The following is a 12,855-nucleotide window of genomic DNA, read 5'->3' on the forward strand; positions in this document are numbered from 1 at the left end:
AGCCTCTGGTTTAGGCAACCAGTAGCTTCCAGGAAAAACAATGAATATTAATTAAGTCTTCAGCTTGTGTTGAGACTTTTAATACATTCTATGTTTTGGGGAGGTATCAGACTAGCACATTTATCGTCAATTAACAGAAATGTCAGTTGGTGGATAAAATGAGTATAATCTGATGCTTATCAAAATTTAATAATCCCTTCTTATTATAACAGATTCTCAGTAGGGAACAGAAATTCACCAGTCAGGTTGCTCAGCAAGAGAGTACTTTTGATTAGAGAAGTGATTTACTTAATATGCAAAATAAAGTTGAGGGTCAGCAGATTAATGTACCATTCAAACGCATAGCTATTCACTTTCAATTCTACAAAAGCTTCAAAATCTCACCGGAAATTTATAGGTTTAAAACCTACAGGAAATACACGTTAAAAAACAAAACAAAACAAAACAGAAATCACTTTTAATTTAAGAGCGGTTGGTTGGTTTGGCAAGTATTAGTGTAATACTTGGTAGGTTCTTAAGTGTAGAGCTTGACTTCACTTGACGTCTAAAATTTGTGGTCATATTTCTGTGGAGAAGAGAGTCCTGTTTCACACTGAGGTCAGATGCAACATTTGTGTTGACTTAACTGAGGAATACTGTAAATGAAAAGGTGTGTTTCCAGTAAATTTGTTTAAAAACTGTATTGGAATGTGGAATATGTAACTTTGAAAACTATGATTTGAAAATTTTATGCCATTTCATAAGATTAAAAAAGTGTTAAAGCATCATAACTGTAAGATAAAAGCTCTATTAGATTTCAGTTTGGACTCAAATATAAACATGTAACAGAATAGGAACATGGGAATAATGAATTTTGATCCAATAAACATTTCCTGATGAGCAATAGTATATAGTAAAATGATACTTACAAAAAGCTCTGCGGGCTGTCCCCCTTGGGTCTCCTTATCTCCAGTCTGAATATCTCCTTTTTCAGTTTCTACATGTAGTACCTCATCCTCTCATTATGCACTGATGTGAAGAGACTGGCTCCAACTCCTCAGACACTTTCCTGCAGGTGTTGAGGATGGCCCTGAAGCCATCTCTTCTCCATGGTGAATAAGTCCAGCTCCGCACCCTTTCCTCAAGAGGTAAGTGCTCCAGTGCCCTGAGTATCCTGAGGGGCCTCTGTTGAACTCACCACAGTTTATCAGTGCTTTTCCTGTCTTGGGGGCTCAATACTGAATGCAGTGTCCTAATGATTGCAGAGTAAGTGGAGATAATAATTTCCCTTAACTGTGCTCATATAACCCAGGATATTGTCGGCCTTCACTGCTCCCAAGGCATGCTGCTGTCTCTTGTGCAGCTTGGTGCCTACCAGGACATCACACACTTTTCCACAAAAGCTCCTGCATAAAATATAAAATTTAAAAAGTGCTGTGTCTATTATAACATTTAGTTTAGATCCAGTCAGTCAAACAGTTGTATATTTAGTTAAGTTTACACACCGAGTAGACCTATTTCATACATGGCTATGTGATATCTAATGTTTCTGTCTAAAGAATAGAGTTAGGAGTTTAATATGAGTGTATGCTGAACATTTCTCCCTTCCTGTGTAAAGTATATATTTTTCTAGTATCTGACTATAATATGTAAATTAGAAGCTTACCTAAAGTGCGATATTTTGCGCAATAAAATTTCTATTAATACACTTTAAACTTACCCAGTTTTAATTGCATAAAGAAATCCAAAACAGAGGAAGAGAAAAAGAGAAAAACAGTCAACATATCAAAAGTTAATTCAAGATTTGGAAAATTTAATGAACTGAAACTCATATAGTGGAATTTGTGAACTTAGAAGATTTGAATAGAAATCTGCAAGGCAGATTAAAGCCTAATACTTCTTCCTTTAAAGAATAAGATAAAAATTGACTGTTCTGTGTTCTGTTCTGTTTTTAGACTGAGAACACCTTCTTTATTAGATAGATAATGGCAATGATGAAACATTTACTAAACTTACAGAAATGTTTAGGATCCATGCTGAAAACACTGTAGGTTCTGTTTATTTAAAAGAACTTGATGAAACTTCTTGCAGTTACTAATCCAAAGCAATTAATTGCCACTGTACCTATTCCCAGTCAAAAGCGAGTTATACGCAACAGAAAATTAAACTGTTTAGATGTTTGTTCTGTGTTTTAAATGTAAAACCTATTGTAATCATAGTGTAAGATAAGAACGAAAGATATGCTCCTTACTGAGTAATGTTAAGCATTCATCAAAGGGAAGGGTGTTTCGTTCTTCTAGAAGACAAAAAATTGCTTACTCTTTAGGTACATGCAAAAGATAACTGTCAGAATGTTAGGGAAACAGCCTCTCTTAAGATAGCTTTCAATGGATTAAAGGAGATTCTTTTCTTTCTCCTAAAATACAGAATATAAGGATTTTTGGAAAAAAAAAATAAATTAGATGGTACCATCTAGAAGGTTTTGAAAGGGTGATTGGCTATAGGAGCTGAAAAGCGGAAGGCCTAGAGACTTAGCTGAAGATCTTCCACCTAGAGCGGAAGCAAAAAAAAACTTGACTACCTACCTATCAGGAGGGGCTATGAAGTGAACTGAATGGTGCTACATTACTGTTAGAAGGTTTATCATACTTTTAAAAATATCTTAAGAGATGTCTTTTGTAAGCATTTATAGCTGTTCTCAGTCATGAATGGTATGAATTGATACTTTTATTCGATTTTTCATTATTTCCCTAATGTACTATTTACCTCTTTTTGTAGGCCTCCACAGTACTCAAGACAGGCCATGTAGAAAGACATATGTCTCTCTTTCTAACATCACTCTTCTTTATATGACTTATTTCTTGCTAAAAAGTTCTGTCCGACATCACAATGGCTGACCATGATGATTAACTGAAATATGTTCCCTAGATATCCTTTGATGCAAAAGATATTAAAGCATCAATCCATCAGCTTTTAATTGTGATTTCTTACCCTTCAATGATTTTGGAGTCTTATTTTCTTTTCCTGTCATGAAACAACTGCTACAGATCCATTCCCTAAAATAAAACCTGTCCAATTCGCTTCTCTATTCAGCAAGCACATATGTTTAATGGCTTCTACTAGTAGTGCAGTTAGGATACCTAAAAATCACATTCTCTAAATTCTTTGCAGGGAACACAAATACAAATTTCTAATGCTTGGTGCCACACTGGATTTTCCTCCCTCCCTCCCTCCCTCCCTCCCTTCCTTCCTTCCTTCCTTCCTTCCTTCCTTCCTTCCTTCCTTCCTTCCTTCCTTCCTTCCATCCTCCTTGTAGATAACATTTTTATTTCCCTCATAACAGAAATTTTGCCTGTAAGTACATTTAAATTTTATTTTAATTCACAACCAACAAGAAAGTTAGAGAACTGCTGAATATTCATTTTTTTAAGGATATGCAAAAGTCTTATATAAAATATTGTAGGCTTTCAGCTCAGAAATCCCAGTCCTTCACTTGAAAAATTATAATTTTATTGTTCATATAGATTGTTTATATGTTGCTTATATCAATTGTCTATGACTTATATGAGATATTAACTCATCCAATGAAATCCATTAAAAACTTTTAACTGGTAGGAGTGAAAAGTTAGGAGTCCTTGACCTGATTTATCCCATCTTGCTTGAGGCATGTAATTAAGCTATCTAGGACAAAAACCTAAAGGCTCTAATATTCTTTAAAATATGGATTTTTGTAAAGCTTAATGTTTAAAATTACTCTGTATATTCATTGAATAAATTATATTGATAATAGCTGAGTATTCAAAACTTAAAGATTAGAAAATACCATTTATATTATTTGTTTTGTTTAGCATTAGTTGATGCAGTTTCAGTGAAGTTGAAAGCTGATGAAAGATTTATATTCTTCAAAAGTTGAAAAAATCACTTGAATTAGTTTTGGAATGATTTTGAAGCAGTTTGATGCTGAGAAAAGAATAGCAAAAAAATACATGGCAAGAGTTAGGAAAAAAAAACTAATTTATGATGATAGAAAAACTCTAAAAGCTTGCTGTGACATTGCTTTCTTTTCAAACCAAATACTTTCTTTATAAGCATGCTGAAAGTACCTAGCACATCACAACGCTGCAGAGATCATGCTTTCTCATAGAATCTGTAGCTTTTAACCTCCTTTAACAGAGCTTGTATTTATCGTTTCACATTTCACACTTTAATTATTATGTAACCCGAGAGAAAGGTGATCTACCATAACAAAGAGAAATTGGAGAGTTGGAAATTAAAATATTTTCCTTGCATAAACATCTTTGGGAAAGAAAGAAAGAAAAAAAGTGTTTAGCATAAACACTTTCTTCTCTTTAAGCACAACATTCAAGCCATCAATGGTTTGATTACCATTTCCTTGACCATAGTCAATGAAAGTAGATTAGAAGTGTGGGGAAAGAACACAATTTTCACTCTTTAATATGTAGGTGGTGAGGTTTCCTTAGAACAAGGTTTGCGTAATTAGTCATATAATGGTTACAGGGATGTGTCTTAGTAGGTGGAATGACACTAAAGTGTGCAGGGGGATCGTTGGAAGACAAATTTTCAGGCTTACAAAAAGTTATTTATATTAGACAGGGTTTGGGATTATGCTGGATATGTGAGCTACATTTACAAGACCAAGTGAACTTTTTCACCATTATTCAATAATGTTTTCACGCTATGTCCAGTCATGTTGCACAGGCAAAGACCTTGGATAGTCTGCAGCCCTGGGCCATGAAGTTGTTATCAGTATCTCTGGAAGGAAGGACTGTGAAGCTGGCAAAATAAATGAAGGATATAAAATGAGGAATAAGGGTATTAATAACAAAAATGCAAAATAAGGTCGATTTCTCATAAACATGGAAGAAATATGTAAGTTTTTTGGGGTTTAGTGTTTAATAAAACTATGTAGTAAAAAGTAACAAAACATACATAAACATTTTACTTATAAAACATTAAATTGGATAATAACATTTATAAAGGATACTTTGTTGAAGATTGTCAAAGTCAGAAAAAGAAAAAAAAAAGATGCTGCTCCAACTAATAATACATATTTTTATTTTCAGTGTTCTAGCCCTTCAGGACTAGAGTTGTCAAGCCAGTCAGTGTTCATGGTTACAATCCACGAGAATTCTTCTCTCTTAGTTTTTTTTTTTTTTTTTGACAGAATAATAGAAAGATATCTAGCTAAATATAGCTTTCCCCTATAATAATGATAGCTGTAAACTGAAAGACCACGAGTAGTTGAAGTGCTCCCCAAACAATTGTAATCTTTAAGTTTAATGTACTACTGTGCCAGACTGGTCTGTTGCACAAACTGGTGTTTCTACATGATGGTGCTAAATGATTTATAAACGTTGTTTTGATTATCATTTAGCTACATTTTATTTGAAATAAAATATTAGTGAGTAAATCCATGTTTTTATTTTTATGATTTTAATATATAAAACAATAAATATATTGCTTTAATGTTTAACAGTGTTCAAGGGAAAATGTAATACACTAACATATGATCAATATTTGCAATGATATGTTCAAATTATATGCATATATAATTTCCATTTTTTTTTTAGAAATGACAAGTCATGAAGTATTCAAGCTAATTTGCAGAATATTATGCATAAAAACAGAAGTATTTTTCAAGTTGCTTTAGCGTTCTAGTAAACATGGCTATGTATAGATGAAATCAGAAAACTTAGTGTGAACTGATCAGTCACAGTACCTGTGTTATTGACAAAGCTGAATAAAAACACTATAATTACCATTATGCATAACCATTTACACAGTTTATTAAATTAAGATTATTTTTTTTCCTGTTTTTGAAAATTATTCAATGAATGCTGTATTTGCCTATATACTTTCTGATACTAAGTTTTAGTAGCAATACCTAATGGCTAGAATATGAGATTTTGACTTAATTTTCTGCTAATAGTTTACAACAGATAGTTTTCCACCTGGACCACTGAGACTTGTCATTTTTCTTTTCTTCTCTGTTTCAGATACCCAACATGATACATTTTAAAATAGACATGATTTTCAGAAGGCCCACTGATTGATAATTAATAAGTTTCCTCACAAGTCTCAGAGCAACATGCAGCTTACAACTCTGCAAAGCAAAACGTGTTGTTAAGAGGTCATACAACAAAATCTCCAGGTCTACTTTCTCTCTACGCACCAGTATTATTCCAATTGAAAATGTCTATCAAATTAAATAAACAGTTAAACTTTTAATTGCCTAAGTCATTTAGATCATACAGAGCATATACTAAGAACTGAAGAAAAATTTCTGTAAAGTTTAGAATTTTGCTTTTTTCTCTTGATGAAGTCACCTCCATCAGTTCATAAAAATTCAGAATAGAAGCATTAAGAAAGAGACTGGAAAATAGTCATATGAACGTGGTTTTTATTGTTATTATTATTATTTTTTGTTATTGTTCCCAAAACTCCAATATGTGCTTGCAATTTATATTTATATTATTATTATTATTATTATTATCTCAAAATAGTACTGTATCTTCTGCTTTCTTCCTACAAACTAGGGTAGATTTTGTAGAGGTAACTGGCTACTGACTAAAAATGCAGGACTAAGAATATGTTTGTAACACAATAGCAAAGATCTATAAAAGGTACCGGTTTTCAGAGAATGCTGATGGATAGAGACTGAAATATACATTAGTTTTGATTTCAGTATTATGTCAGATTTTCAGGAATTCTATATCTTTCAACATAAAAAGGTGCAGAGGGTGGAGATGGCCCTTGAACTGATGGCAATTCTTACAAGGATCTCATTACTATTTAAAAAGTGACATATAAGAGTAGATAGTCTCGATAGTCTTCTACTGTTAGGTTACACACTGTCCCTGTTCTTTGCACTTTGAATGCTATTGCATGCAGTATATCTATTATTCATCTATTTTCTTGCTTTCCTATTTTCAAGCCAATAATGAAATCTACATGCAAGCAGCCTGGTCCAGGGAAAGGTGTCCCTGCCCATGGTAGGGGGGGTTGGGACTAGATGATCCTGAAGGGTCCCTTCTAACCCAAGCCATTCTGTTATTCTAGGATCCTATGATTCTATAAAGATACGTGTTGAGTGTTCAGTGCAGTTTAGTCATAGCAACATTTGTTCTGCTGAGTTACAGCAGGTGAGCATTGCTGCACTCATATTGTTGTTCCTCAACAAAGTGATAAACTGTCCAAGGTCACAAAGCAAGTATAATATCAGACTTGAAGGTACAAGTAATTTCTTGTAGAGTAAGGTGCAAGTATATTATTTCTGACAGGTGTTCAATATAATAACATTAGCATAAAGCTAAAATAATTTTCCAAGTGACTTTTATTTCTAATAAACGTGGAGAAATGTATCTTGTGTAAAACCTATGTTCATTTCATAATCTTAGTTTGATTTAATTACAGACATAAATACTTGTAAAATTTATAAAAGTACTAAAAAATGCACACGAAGTTTTGCATCAAATTACAAAATATGAGCCCAATTCTATTTTTAAGCCTATTTGGGGGAAGGTTCATAGGGATGTGGCTGAAGTACTAGTAGAAGTAAATACATGAAGTACCTTGGACATTGCATATGCTGTGCTGCCGGAACTGGGCTCATCTCTTTCTATCTACTGGGTGCAGTACCTAAAGGTATGAAGTGGTCTATGCCTGTTAGTTATGCATAATGAACCTACTGTACTGCAGCTCGTTATCTATGAAGTTGATACATTATGCTTAATACCTAGAACTAGAGGAGACAGCTGTACCCTAAAGAGACAATTCAATGTACATTTTATAATGTGTGAATTATAATAAAGGATAACCCCTATTAAAAACTTTTTGCTCTATGAGTATCAGAGGAAGGTGTATTAAATTAACCTATGTTAATTCTAAGATAACACTACTTAAAAATTAATGAGATCACTTTAGCAGATAATATCTCAATGTTTGCATTCATTATAAGTGTAAGAATAGTTGCAAAATGCGATTTCTGTACTCTGAAATAGTGGTTACTGAAGCAAGTGGTACCTTGATCAAGCTTTAAGAAATAAAAATAAAATCACTTGCTGAAAAATTGTTCCTGTCAGGTTTACCATATGTTTTAAGGAAACTGCTAGTAACACATATGATCAGTAAGCTAAAAAAGGGAGGATAAATCTAACAACCAAGGTGGCAGATGGTCCAGTGATTCATTACAAAACTAGGTCCAGAATTATTTCTTTGCCATTACCTTGACTAAAGCATGATGGAAACTCAGAAAATTTTTCAGCATATGTGAATCAATAACTGAAATGCTGCAAACATGGCCAAAACCTGTGAATTTGAAAATGCAATGGTAAAAATAGGCTAACTTTACAAAACTAATTTATTATCCCAGGTAATAAAGTGGAATGTTAATACAATTAATGAGCTGTAGAAGAGGTCTAGTTCAATGTTCATGAAGTCATGATGAATTAAAGAGCAAAAAAAAATTGCTGGACATCTGTGGGTTACAAATCATTTTTTTTTTTTTTTAATGCATTTATAGTCATTACCAGTAGCAAATCTCATATGAAATGTAAAGGAAATTATTTTTGTAGCCCAGTGTTTTTTGCTATCTTCTAGTGATGTCAGTCAGCAGAGTCGGTGATTAACACTCATTTGAAAAAAAGTCATCAGTCTCTCATTTCTCAGAGCACGTTTGCAGAATGTTATCACAATTCCATGCTCTGAAGTTGGACTTTATGTTATTTCACATGTGAAAAATCTTAGCTATGAGAGCACAGAAACTTCCAAATTTTTCCTCCTTTTTTTTGCAAGTCATAAATAATAGCAGGGGCAGTCCAATATACTGTCACCATACAAATGTAAATAAATAAGTTGTCCTGAAAACATGGTTCATGAACTTCCCTTCTCGAAGTCTAACATTTAACCCATCCTTTTCAACAGAGAACTGGGGTGTGACAAGAAAGATGAAGTTATACTCTCATTCAGTGGTTACAAAAACAATCATGATCTTCTGCAACAGAAATGCAGAGTATTAGATATGAGCATCCGATAAAGTAGCCTTTTATATTTTGAACTGATTGCAGTACTCCTTCGGTCTGCATTCACACACATGTAAATATTCTTCTCAACAGCCAAATAGTCTAGAAAAGCACATTTGAGAAATCTTGTCCTATGTATTAAATGATTGAGTAGGTGGAATTCAAATTATGTTATGTATTGCTTGTGAATTTCCCCCTCCTCTTTTTGTTTATATATGAAAAAAAAAAAAAAAAAAAAAAAAGCCTGGTCATACTGTGTTTTTATTGCCATTACATTAGGATGACAATTATATATTTAATCAAAACAGCTAAAAATAGAGACTCATAGAGAATTGTTAATGCTCAGGATCTGTGGTAAAATGACACTGTTTTCACCTAGGGCTCATACAATCTCAAAATATTCAAAAGGCAAACCGGAAAAGAGGCCTCTACCTGGTTATATAAATGTCTGTGACATATTATGTGAGAGACTGAGACAGAATTGAGGAATAAATCAATTTAAATAAATTATTTTTGGAACAAAATACATGTCCATTCCTTCATTAGCACTACATAGAAACACAGATGCATGAAAGCACTCCACAAAATTGTAGAACAGAACCTAAATCTTCACAAAGCTATTAACCCTTTCACCTTTCTTTATTCATCTTGAATTCAACATCCAGTTGTCAAGATATTTCCCTTTAGGTTTTATCTACAAAGAGATGTTTAGAGAAATTAATCTAAATCAGTTAATAAGTTTGATTTCCAGAGGACTAGTTAAACACTACTGGCTCCCTGTATAGACATTCAAAATCAAAAGTGAGTTAAATTGAAAGGGTTCTAACTCACCTGGAAAAGAAGTGAGTTAAATTAAATAAAGAATACTTTCCTTAGGAAGAAAAGAGTCTCCATAAATGTTTAATGTATTCTAATTAACCCTTTTAAAATGTACATTTTTGATTAATTTGAATGAGTTTTCTTGATTGTCTTTATAGACAATGACAGCTAATAAGCATGGATCATATATTAGACTAGTTTTTGAACTTCAATATGTTTATATCTAAGAAAGAAAGAAATTGTATCGGGGTTTCCTAATTAAAAGGAACACTTCAAAACACTAATTAAAATGATTAGGAGTGATAAAAAGCAGTGCCAGGATCTCTCCAAATATTATTTACAGTTAAATTATATTATCTGAGGAACAGAAATACATATTAAGTGTGTAAAAAAGATATACCATTTTGGATTAAATAATAAATTTTGAAAAAAAAAAGTCATTTCTTCTGTTTTATTTGTTGCATTTGTTATTGTATTTTTTCTTGTTTTACTTGTTGTTGTGTTTTTTTATTGTAACTGTATTTTTTCTTCTTTTTTTTTCTCCTGATTCCTTAGTCCTGCCTTCTATTAGCTAAATTGCAGCTTAGCTTCTAAACTTTAATTAATAATATTTTAAAATATTGCTATATTTTAATATATTAATATTTTAAAATATAATAATATGCTTTACCAAAATGAAAAACAACAACAACAACAACAACAAATGCCCTTTAAAGTTTATTTCAAGCCCACAAAAATAATAGAGAATATTTTCAGGAATTGTATGAATAGTAATTTTCCAAACTGCTTTTGAGTAACACTTTTTGTTGAGATTTGTGATCCACACAAATAAATTTATCTCTAGAGAAGGTTTGCCAACAGTCATTGCTACCTAATTCCAGTTTCATGATTAAGAAATTAGAATTCAGGATGTCCATGTTTTATTGAGATAATTCTCTTTCTTGGAGCTATTCTGCAATACTTTCGGGGGCTTTTCCCAGTTTTGTTTGTAGATTTAAAAATGTATATATATATTTAGGAGAGCTGAATATTTGTGGGGAATCTTGAGAATAATAGCCATTTTATTCCCATTGCTTCTTCTAGTCTTACAAGGCTTTTCATGAAAGGTCTGATAGTTCATCTAGTCAGTTTCCCACTTCATCATTATTCCCTGAGTTACAACTACTACAACTACTTTTTTTTTTTTTTCTAGTCACAAAGCACCCTTCCACACATACATCTCTATATATTTAATTTTATTTTTTTCCTATACCAGTAAACATGACACTATTTGAATATCTCATATCTTCATATAAATATATCCAATCACCAAAGTTAATCACTTTGACAAATAAGGAAGAAGACATGAAGAAATTATCCGTATGTGGTGCTAAAACCAATGTGTAGAATATAGAACAATAATAGGGAATGTTACTGGCATGTACAGGATTCATTGCTTCACTATAAGCATTTCCCATTATATGAAGTTTTTCTTCTTGAAAATATAAATTGATAAATTCCTTTCATACACTTAATAATTTACTTATCTTCTTAATTCACTGTTTTAAATAATCATGGACTAAATTAACAACAATTACAAAAACACAGCAGAATTAATGAAAATATACTACCTCCTTTCACTGATCAACTACTATATTCAATTATAGTGAAATATTTTACCACTTGTGCAGAATTCAAATATTCATAAATCTCCCAAATGCCAACAGATACTCTACATAACACTCCATTCAATAACAAATACCTAAATAAAGAAAATATGTCATTTAACACACCTTGACATCATTAATAAGAAGAGTATCTGGGCTATCAAATAAATAAATGTTGAATATGAGAAAAGGAAATAAGAAAGAAAAAAAAAATGGAAGGGCTTGGTTCTGATTTTATCAAACACAATATAGAATTTTGTGAAGTGAAAAGTGAAAGCAGAACTCACCACATCAGACTTTCCTGCACTTGGAGAGTGACAAACTAGTAAAGGGGATGACCAGAACAAACCTAACACAGAAACAATGTAGGTTTCCTTTCAAATAGACTTTTGCAATGACAAATAGCTGTAGACTATCATGGAACAACCTTTTTTTTTTTTTTTTTTTTTTTTAACATACTTCTCATTTCCTTAATCTAAAATTGCTTCTGCTTTGTTTTGTTCTAACGTTTTACATAGGTTTTGTTCTAACATTTGATTTCTGGAAGGATAGTTCAAATACAGTTAAAAAATAATTTAAGCAGACTGGCCTAACTATGCATGGTTCTTGCAGGTTTTACTGTCTTCTCTTACACAGTTTTAATTTTTCAAAAACGTATTAATTCATAGAATCATAGAATACCCTGAGTTGGAAGGGACCTAGAAGGATCATCAAGTCCAACTCTTGGCTTCACACAGGACAACCCCATAGAGCTTTGTTTAAATGCTTCCTGAACGCTGTCAGGCTTGGTGCCATGGCCACTTCCCTGGGGAACCTGTTCCAGTGCCTGACCACCCTCTCAGTGAAAAACCTTTTCCCAACATCCAGCCTGAACTGCCCCTGTTGCAGCTTCATGCCATTCTCTTGGGTCCTATTACCGGCACCAGAGAGTAGACCAGTGTCTGCCCTCTGTTCCAACTTTGTGAGGAATCTGTAGGCCACCATGGCACTGTACCTCAGTCTCCTCTTCTCTAGGCTGAACACACCAAGTGACCTCAGCTGCTCCTTATAAAGCTTCCCCTCTAGACCCTTAACCATCTTTGCAGCCCTCCTTTGGATGCTCTCCAATAGTATTATACGCTTCTTATATTGTGGCACCCAAAAATGCACACAGTGCTTGAGGTGAAATTGCACCTGAACAGAGCTGAGTTGGGTGGCCCTTCTAGCTTTAGGCTGCCAGGGCACGCTGTCGACTCATGTTCAACTTGCTGTCAACAAATCCCTAAAGCTAAAGAATTTTACAGAATCACATGCACCCTTTGACTCAGCAAATCTGAAGGGTCCCATTTCCTATGGTGTATTTAAATCTTTAAAATGTTTGCAGACAATTC

General features: G+C 33.0%; 1 long non-coding RNA gene across 2 annotated transcripts in view; it reads right to left on the reverse strand.

The window, feature by feature from the left end:
• Positions 1–485: 485 nt before the first annotated feature.
• Positions 486–12,855, reverse strand: part of LOC308189215 — a 48,560-nt gene continuing 36,190 nt past the window's right edge. Inside the window, exons 3-4 of one of the 2 annotated variants that reach the window (XR_013946144.1) lie at positions 909–1,385; positions 486–635 (exon numbers count right to left, since the gene is read on the reverse strand). This is a non-coding gene — a long non-coding RNA (uncharacterized lncRNA). Of the gene's footprint in view, positions 636–785; positions 1,386–12,855 lie in introns of those variants that run through there. The other variant, XR_013946145.1, reaches the window with a different exon arrangement.

This window comes from Anser brachyrhynchus (assembly GCF_964034855.1).
Source record: "Anser brachyrhynchus genome assembly, chromosome: 2".
In the NCBI taxonomy this organism is placed as follows: Eukaryota; Metazoa; Chordata; class Aves; order Anseriformes; family Anatidae; genus Anser; species Anser brachyrhynchus.